The sequence below is a fragment of the Physeter macrocephalus genome, chromosome 10 (genome assembly GCF_002837175.3).
Source record: "Physeter macrocephalus isolate SW-GA chromosome 10, ASM283717v5, whole genome shotgun sequence".
NCBI classification, from domain to species: domain Eukaryota; kingdom Metazoa; phylum Chordata; class Mammalia; order Artiodactyla; family Physeteridae; genus Physeter; species Physeter macrocephalus.
The window spans coordinates 12,428,966-12,437,446 of NC_041223.1; the positions used below are offsets into that span (position 1 = coordinate 12,428,966).

At 45.1% G+C, this 8,481-nt stretch overlaps 1 protein-coding gene across 5 annotated transcripts in view; it reads left to right on the plus strand.

Annotated features, from left to right (window-relative positions):
- CNKSR3 (CNKSR family member 3) overlaps nt 1–8,481 on the plus strand; it is a 102,685-nt gene that overhangs the window by 11,570 nt on the left and 82,634 nt on the right. Inside the window, exon 1 of one of the 5 annotated variants that reach the window (XM_055087431.1) lies at nt 7,996–8,073. The exons of the other annotated variants lie outside the window; for them this stretch is intronic. The gene's annotated coding sequence lies outside the window, so the exon portion shown is untranslated. Of the gene's footprint in view, nt 1–7,995; nt 8,074–8,481 lie in introns of those variants that run through there. 5 annotated transcript variants of the gene reach the window in all.

Sequence of the window (8,481 nt, forward strand, 5' to 3'; positions counted from 1 at the left end):
ACCGGGGCACGAACCCGCGTCCCCTGCATCGGCAGGCGGACTCTCAACCACGGCGCCACCAAGGAAGCCCGTCACCGTTGTTCTTGAACTTCCTCTTTTTTTTTTTAAGTGTTTGCAAAGTGTAATCTACTTTGTTTTAAGCAAATATACACATTTAAAACCTAGATCCTGTTTTAATTTGTCAGTTTTGTAAAAAATTTTATTGAAGTATAGTTGATTTACAATGTCGTGTTTAATTTCTGCTGTACAACAGAGTGACTCAGTTATACATATATATTGATATATTCTTTTTCATATTCTTTTCCATTATGGTTTATCATAGGATACTGAATATAGTTCCTTGTGCTATACAGTAGGACCTTGTTGTTTATCCATGGACCTTCCTTTTTCAACATTAGAGCTTAGACATGTAAATTCTCAGGCCCCATCCCGGTTTATCATAGGATACTGAATATAGTTCCTTTGTGCTATACAGTAGGACCTTGTTGTTTATCCATGGACCTTCCTTTTTCAACATTAGAGCTTAGACATGTAAATTCTCAGGCCCCATCCCAGACTCACAGAATCGGAAACTCTGGGGGTGGGAAGCAGGAAGCTGTGGTCCGTCAGTGATTCTAGTGCTGGCTAAAATTTGAGGACCACCAGTCTTTACCACTCGTGTGGAGCCTAGAAAAATAAATAATGTATGTCAGACCATCCCGCATAATTCTTGTCTGCAGTTGGTTTTCCGCTAATACATAGTGATTGGGTAGGAAAGAGAACTTTTCTAGTAGGGGCAGTTGTTGCATATTTCAGTAGGTGCATTAATGCACTGAGGTCTGTAAGTGTCCTTCCCACAGAGTGGGCAGGGAAGAGTTAAAGCCTTTGTCCCCATGGGCTCCTAGATAGCTGTGCCACCCCAGGCCCAGGGGACCCTTTTGTTGTGTACCTCTGTGAGTGTTCAGCTCCAGGAAAACAGAATGAGGGGAATGTTTCACAGTCTGAAGGGACCTGTTTAGGTTTTGTGTGGAATTTCCAGGCCTCGCTCTCATAGAAGAGTAGAATGTGACACCCCGTCCCCAGTTCCATTTTGAGGGAGAGTGGATAGTTGTTCTCTTTCACGTAGCACTCAGGTTTTGGCTTTGAACAATGCATGCAGATGCAAAGGTAAATGAGAGGAAGAAAAAGCAGAAAAGAGAAATACTCAGAGTGGCAAATATGCTGCAGTCCAAGGTGAAAAGCTCTTTTGTTTTAGTTCATGGACATCGAATCAGTGCAGATGGAGTTTGAGAGTTCCCCATCCCCCCTCCACCCCACCCCGCACTCTGCACAGTCGACAAAGGCCAAGAGAGTCCAAAATAAAAAAGCTGCTACAGAAGTGAACACTGAGGACTGGGAATGGCCCTGAGACTTGCAACAAGAGTTGCAAACTTAGACTCCTACAGGGGCCAGGAGGCAAGGTCAGAAATTGAAATGTAGGGGCAACTGAGACAGTAGGGAGTGGTGGAGACTGTGGCAAACCCAAAGATACCTGGACTGCTCAGTTTCTGCTGACTGTGGACCTACAGTTTCTAGAATCTTATGCTTCTTTGTTGTTGTTCTTGTTGTTTTCAAATGAAGTTGGGTGTCTGTATTTCTCTGTGACATTTTCCAGTTTTTAGAAACCTGTCAACAGTTTTTTTTGGGTATAGGCCAAGCGTAACATATCTGTGGGCTAGTGTGTTGATTCCCACTGTGGACAGCTGTGGTCAGGTTTGTCTTAGTGAGAAACAGACATATGATACGTGAATACAAGTAGCCGTAGAGCAACTCATTAATTATTTAGTAAATCTGTTTCTTAACCTATAATTTCATTTTGCTACTTAACTAATTACCTTATTTCTAAAATTGTAACATGTAACTCCCTACAGGTATTGTTAAGCCAGAAATACCGATGCCTTGATGAACCCAGCAGGCCACTGAGTAGTTACTCTTCAGTGTAAAAGCAAGAATTTGGCTTCTTCTGAGTGAGTTTACTTTGCCACTCACTGGCTGTGTGGTATTGGTCCCTGACAGGAACTGTTTGTGTTTGTACAGGAAGATTCTATGTATAAAATAAAGCATATACCTTGGAAATAAGGTATGTGCTCCTAACTTCCGTGCTGGCTTGTGGGGTCCTGTTTGAAGTAGTAAGTTATCAGTTTACTCAAGGTCTTTCTATCTTCCTGGTGCTCTGAATTGGGAGACAAAACAAACAGGAAAAGCACTAGTTTTAGTACTTAAACTGGAGTGGTACTGACCCCAGGATACAATCTGCAAAACTTCTCAATAAAAATCTCAGAACGTTGGGCTTCCCTGGTGGCGCAGTGGTTAAGAATCCGCCTGCCAATGCAGGAGACGCGGGTTCGAGCCCTGGCCCTGGAAGATCCCACATGCCGCGGAGCAACTAAGCCCGCGAGCCACAACTACTGAGCCCACGTGCCACAACTACTGAAGCCTGTGTGCCTAGAGCCCATGCTCCACAACAAGAGAAGCCATCGCAGTGAAGAGTAGCCCCCGCTCACGCAACTAGAGAAAGCCCATGATCAGCAATGAAGACACAACGCAGCCAAAAGTAAATAAATAAATAGATAAATAAATAAATGAACAAATAAATTTTAAAAAAATTTCAGAATGTTTTAACTTTTCAGCTTGTTTTGTAAGTGAACAGTCCATATATGTGTCTATATACACATACACACATATAATTATACAGACTATGCTTACATATATATATATACACACGTATATTCATTATGGATGATATTTTGTTAAACCTTCATGAGGTGTTTCTTTCAACCATTTATTCCCTTTAAAAACTTAAAATGAAAAGATATATAGATTTCCTTTTTAGTACCAGTTCCTCTGCTTCATGCTAGGAGCAAAAAGATGAATTAGATGTAAACAAAGCCTGTCATGAAGAAGCACACTCCTTGGTCGGGGAGGCAGCAGTTAGCAGGTGACATTTACTGAGATTTCTTACGTGCTCGGCCCTTGCTATGGCTTTTCGTGAATTATCTCGTTTAGTCCTCACAGTACTTGTTTGACGGCAGCACTTTTATCGTCTTCATTTCAGAGTTAAGGAGGCCAGGCACTGACCCCTCTGAGGTTGTGTACACAGTAGATGGGGTTTGAGTCAAGAAACGTTTGATTCTAGAACCTGACCTTACCTGGCTGCTCTTGGGTAGGCACCGACGTAAGTTCGTCCTGATAATAAGTTTTGAGGGCAAGAGGAGAACACTGACGTTATTAACGGTATGGTCTGAATTGCTCTACTTAAATTTAACCTGTAATTTTACCACCCGATGAAAGTAATTGTAGGGAATACTGTATCTATATTTTTTCTCTTTTTAGTATTTGATAGGGTGACTGGAAATGGAAGAAGAGGCATTTAAAAATATACTTAATAGGGGGCTTCCCTGGTGGCGCAGTGGTTGAGAGTCCGCCTGCCGATGCAGGGGACGCGGGTTCGTGCCCCGGTCTGGGGGGATCCCACATGCCGCAGAGCGGCTGGGCCCGTGAGCCATGGCCGCTGAGCCTGCGCGTCCGGAGCCTGTGCTCCGCAACGGGAGAGGCCACAACAGTGAGAGGCCCGTGCACCGCGATGAAGAGTGTCCCCCGCTTGCCACAACTAGGGAAAGCCCTCGCACAGAAACAAAGACCCAACACAGCAAAAATAAATAAATAAATAAATAAACTACTACCCCCAACATCTTCTTTAAAAAAAAAAAAATATATATATATATATATATACACACACACACACTTAATAGGGATTATGCACTTTTGGATAGTCACTTAATGTTTTCAAGTTCTAGTTTTGCCTAAGTTAAATTGCTGAGATTGTATGAATATATATATACAAAGGCTAGAAGGAAATATATTACAATGGCAGCATTGGCTCTCTATGGATGATGGAATTAGAGATGGCTTTTGTTCTCTTGTTCGTACATTCTAGGGTAATGAGATTTTTCTACTGTATTCAGAGCCAGGGCTCCGTTCCACTTGGCCTCATCCTTAGGCTGCTGGGGACTCAGAAAGGCCATAAAGGGCCACATGGGAGAGAATGTGGGGCTTACTTTCCTGTCTTTCTCTCCAGGATCTTGAACCCTTAAGTTTGGCAGCCTTAGTGGCTCTCTCTTACCTTCAAACTGCTAGCCCATCTTTTAAAAAATTTCATTTTTAGTCTTACGGGTTGGTTTGATATGTGTTAAGCCAGCACAGCCATATGTATCCAGCCATGTTGCTTGAATGCAAGACGTAGGGTGTTGGCAGTTAGATTTTAGTGGGCCTGAGAGTCACTCACTAATAAGGATCAAATGATTCCCGGCCCTAACTCCCCAGAGCCTGCTGCCGTAGGTGTGGGTGTAGGTGAGGCCCTGGTTGCTGGGTGCTTAGCAGGCAGCCTGTGAATCTTTTTCAGGTGTTCTGTGGACCACAGTTTGAGGGCCACTGACTTTTAGAAGTTTGTACTTAATTCAGTGGATAATAGAGAAATGATAGAGGGGTTTGAAAGGAGGTGTGTTGCTGGCAGAACTGTGGGATGTAGGGAGGGCTATGCAGGCAGGAGTGATTGGAATCTGAGAGACCAGCTCTGGGGGGCATTCGGGGTGGTCTCCTGGAGAGAGTTGAAGAGGCCTGAGTAAGAGCAGGTGCCTTGAGAGAGAGAGAGAGAGAGAGAGAGAGAGAGAGACGGGAGAAGGGCTGCCGAGAGAGGCACCACCCACGAGTGTTCCAGAAGCCTTGGCAGGGTCTGCATGTGCGAGTGGAGGGAAGGGGACTTTCATGCCCACGATCTGTGCCTCAGTGCCTTAGCACGGCAGTACCATTGAAGTGTGCTGAATTCCGGGAGGAGCTGCTTTGCAGGTTCAAGAGTGTGCACACCTGATGGGTAGCAACCTCAAAAGCCGTTCTAGTTTGTAGAGGAGACATCTTGCATGGTACCAGCATCTTGCATGATTCAACTACTTCAGAAAACTCAGTGCCCTCTCTCACTGCAGCACTCTGATTGTCTCATGTTTTAATGCGGTGTAAATATCATGCAGCTTGGCACATGGAATGTGTTAAAATAGGAGAGTGTTAGCTGAAATTTAGGTCCTCCAACTTGAGTGTGAAATGATGCAATATACATGAATATGGCACCCTGAATTATTTCTGTACATTGCAGTCTAAGACATAGAACACATAGTGAAGTAGAGAAGATTAGGGTCCTACAGGAAGCTTGTCAATGGAGATATAAAATCAGTGCTGATAAATGCTAAATGCATCGTAGAGTAATCCCTGCACACAGTCCAGTGCTTAGTGAGATCAGCAGTCTGGCTGCAGTTGCTTTGTGGGATGGGGAGCCGGTTCCCTGAGATTAGTGCCTCCTTTGGATCGTACCGGCTGGGAGAGAGCCAAGGGTGTGGAGGGCTCTTCCAGGGCGTGGCGCTCGAGGGGGTGGCAGGTCCGTCCTTCACAGGCATGATGGGGCCCGTTTTCTTGTTCGTCATTGGCCCATCCAACCCTTAGAAGTAGATGTGATTTCTTCTGTGAGTTTCAGGTAAACTGCACAGATTCTTTACTTAATAGGATCAGCTATAAAACAATAGATGATTTTTCTTATAACATCTCCCCGGTATATTCTGCACAGCTGACGTTTCCATTGAAATTTGCTCATTTCTGGGACTTCCCAGGTGTTCCAGTGGTTAAGACTCCTCGCTTCCACTGCAGGGGGCACGGGTTCAGTCCCTGGTTGGGGAACTAAAATCTTGCATGACGCACGGCGCGGCCAAAAAAAAAAAATTTTTTTTTGGCTCATTTCTCGTCTATGATTTTTAAAGTAATACGAACTGCACAACCTGGTATTCTGAAATGATGCGCTTGTCTTTCATGTTAATTCGGGAAACGAAGTTTTGGATGAAGTAGTGCACCAGGTCACATTAGGAGAAATAGAACTAACTCTTTGCATTTAACTTTCCGTCTGTTAACTAGAGTGCCCTCTTAACTGACACTTCCACTAAGTCTGATGAAAGTAGCTAGTCACCATGCATTCATTCAGCAGTGCTTATTGAGTGCCGACCCTGTACCAGGAGCTGTTCCGAGAGAGCTGAGGATACAGCAGTGAATAGAAGAGACGGTAAGTGGTTCCTGTCTTTCCGGATCTGACGTTCTGGTGGGGGCTGACACACAGTACGTAAAACTCGTATAGCACACGGATGTGGTACATGTTGCAGGCAAGGGCCATAGGTGGGTGCAGGAGGGAAGTGGAGATGCAGTGTTAACCGGGGTGGCTGGGGGAAGGCTCTCAGTGAGCACTCAGCTAACAGGCGCGGGGACGTTCTTGGCAGAAGGAACAGTAGGTGCAAATGCCCTGAGACAGGCCAGAGCCTGACACGTGGAGGGAGCAGGGAGGCCAGCGTGGCGTGGCTGGGACAGAGGGGCCAAGGGCAGAGCAGCAAGAGATGATATCAGGGGAGGGGGAGGCCAGATGGTGCAGAGCCTTCGAGACCGTTATGTATGTTTTGGCTTTAATTTGATGTTTGGGGAGCCATTGGAGGCTTTGGAGCCAAGGAGTGATATCAGATTTACATTTTAAGATGACAGTGGTTGCTGTGTTGAGTAGACAGAAGTTAGCAAGGGTGGAATCAGGGAGCCAGTTAAGATACTGGGGCAATAACCGTCTGGAAGAGGACGCTTGGACCAGGTGGCAGCTGTGGTCACCATCGCGAGAGGTGGCCATGTTCTGGGTGTTCTGAGAGGCCAGTGGGATTTACCAAGAGATGGGGTGGTGGTGTGAGAGGATACCCATGGCGTCTTTGGTCTGGGAAATTGGAAAGTTAGAGTTGCCGTCTGCAGAGAGCTGGAAGATGGTGAAGGGAATATTTGGTTTCGAAACATCCGTGTTTGTTAGTTCGCCAAGTGGAGTAGAGATGTGTGTCTGCATTAATGGGGGAGTTTGGGACTAGATAGAAATTTGGTGGCCATTGGGGTTTATACATGGTATTAAATTTCTGAGACTGGATGATAGCACTCAATGAGTGGGCACACAGGGAGACAAGGGGAGAGAAGAAATCTAGGGCGTTCCCACCCTTACAAGTCTGGGGGTTGAGCAACCAGCAAGTTGCTGCCAGTAAGTACAGGAAATCTCGGGAAGGGTGGTGTCCTGGGGCCAGTGAGGAAAGTGCTCCCAGAAGGAAAGAGGGGTCAACTGGGCCCAGTACTGCTGGTGGGCTAATAAGGGGAGACTGAGAATTGACCAGTGTATTTAGTGTGTGGAGGACATTGAACTTGAAAGTTAGTTTTGGTGGGTTGATGGGTGCAAACGTCTGAGTAAATTCAAGAGCAAATGGGAGAAGAGGCATCCATGTCCTGAGAGATCACGCTGTGTTAAAACATCTTCCTGAATGAACACAGCACAGTCTCAGTATGACTTAAGCATGGAATGCATTTTATTTGAATTCTTTACAATCTGTAACCATCTTTTGGAATAGATGACTGTTTGGTAAAGTAGATGTTTGATGAATTGGGACGTGTTCCGTCCTCCCTGAACTGGGTAACAGAACACCATAGATTATGCAGTCTCTTACTTTAATACTAACAGAGCTATTCATTCATTGAATGACTATGTACTAGTGGCTTCTATAGACAAGAGTTATTCCACAGAAACTCTCTCTCTACTCCAAGTTTTCCCACAAATTTTTTTTTTTGGAAATGAGAGTAAATGCCTCTCTACCTGGGTTCTATATTATTCCATAGTTTAACCATTTAGGTAGAAAAGATTTGTTATGGACGGCCCCCAAACCTTGGAAGAATACCTTGTTGCTTTTGATGTACCTTCATATATTGTAGGATTTATCTGAAATATTCTGAATGCTGTGAAATTTTGTATAAGTACTGTCTATTACAGCCCAGAGGTGAAAGCCATTTGTTAGCAGGAAAATTGGTGCAAATAGAGATTAACTAACTTTAAATATAAGTCATCAAACATATATAGAGCACCTATCATGTGTAATGTTTCTACTAGGTGCAGTGAAGTGGACAGGGTCCCTGTCTTTGGCACCTTCCATTGAGTGGAGAACACAGACAAGCCCACAGGTATGTCAGCAGAAGAGTAATTCACTCAGAGTTTGAACAGGCACAGCATGGAGGGCTTCTCGGAGGAAGCCACATCCAAATCCAGACCTGTAGGATGAGCAGGGGGTAGCCAGGCCTAGAGGAGGGGAAAGAAAAGATTTGGGAGAAAACTGGGAGGCAAGAGAGATAAGGCATTTACTCACAACTGAAAGAACTTGATAGTGTTGGTTCTGTCTTGAGGTGGGGTGGAGAGAGGTGAACCTGGAGGGGTGCTGTGTGGGGAGGTGGGCTACATCACCAAGGCCCTGTTTATGCCTCTTAGTAGGTGGAGGCCAGTGGAGGCCTTTATGTCTTTGAGTGGCCTTTCTTTGTGGAGGAAGTGCGTGCGTGTGTGTGTGTGTGTGTGTGTGTGTGTGTGTATACATATGT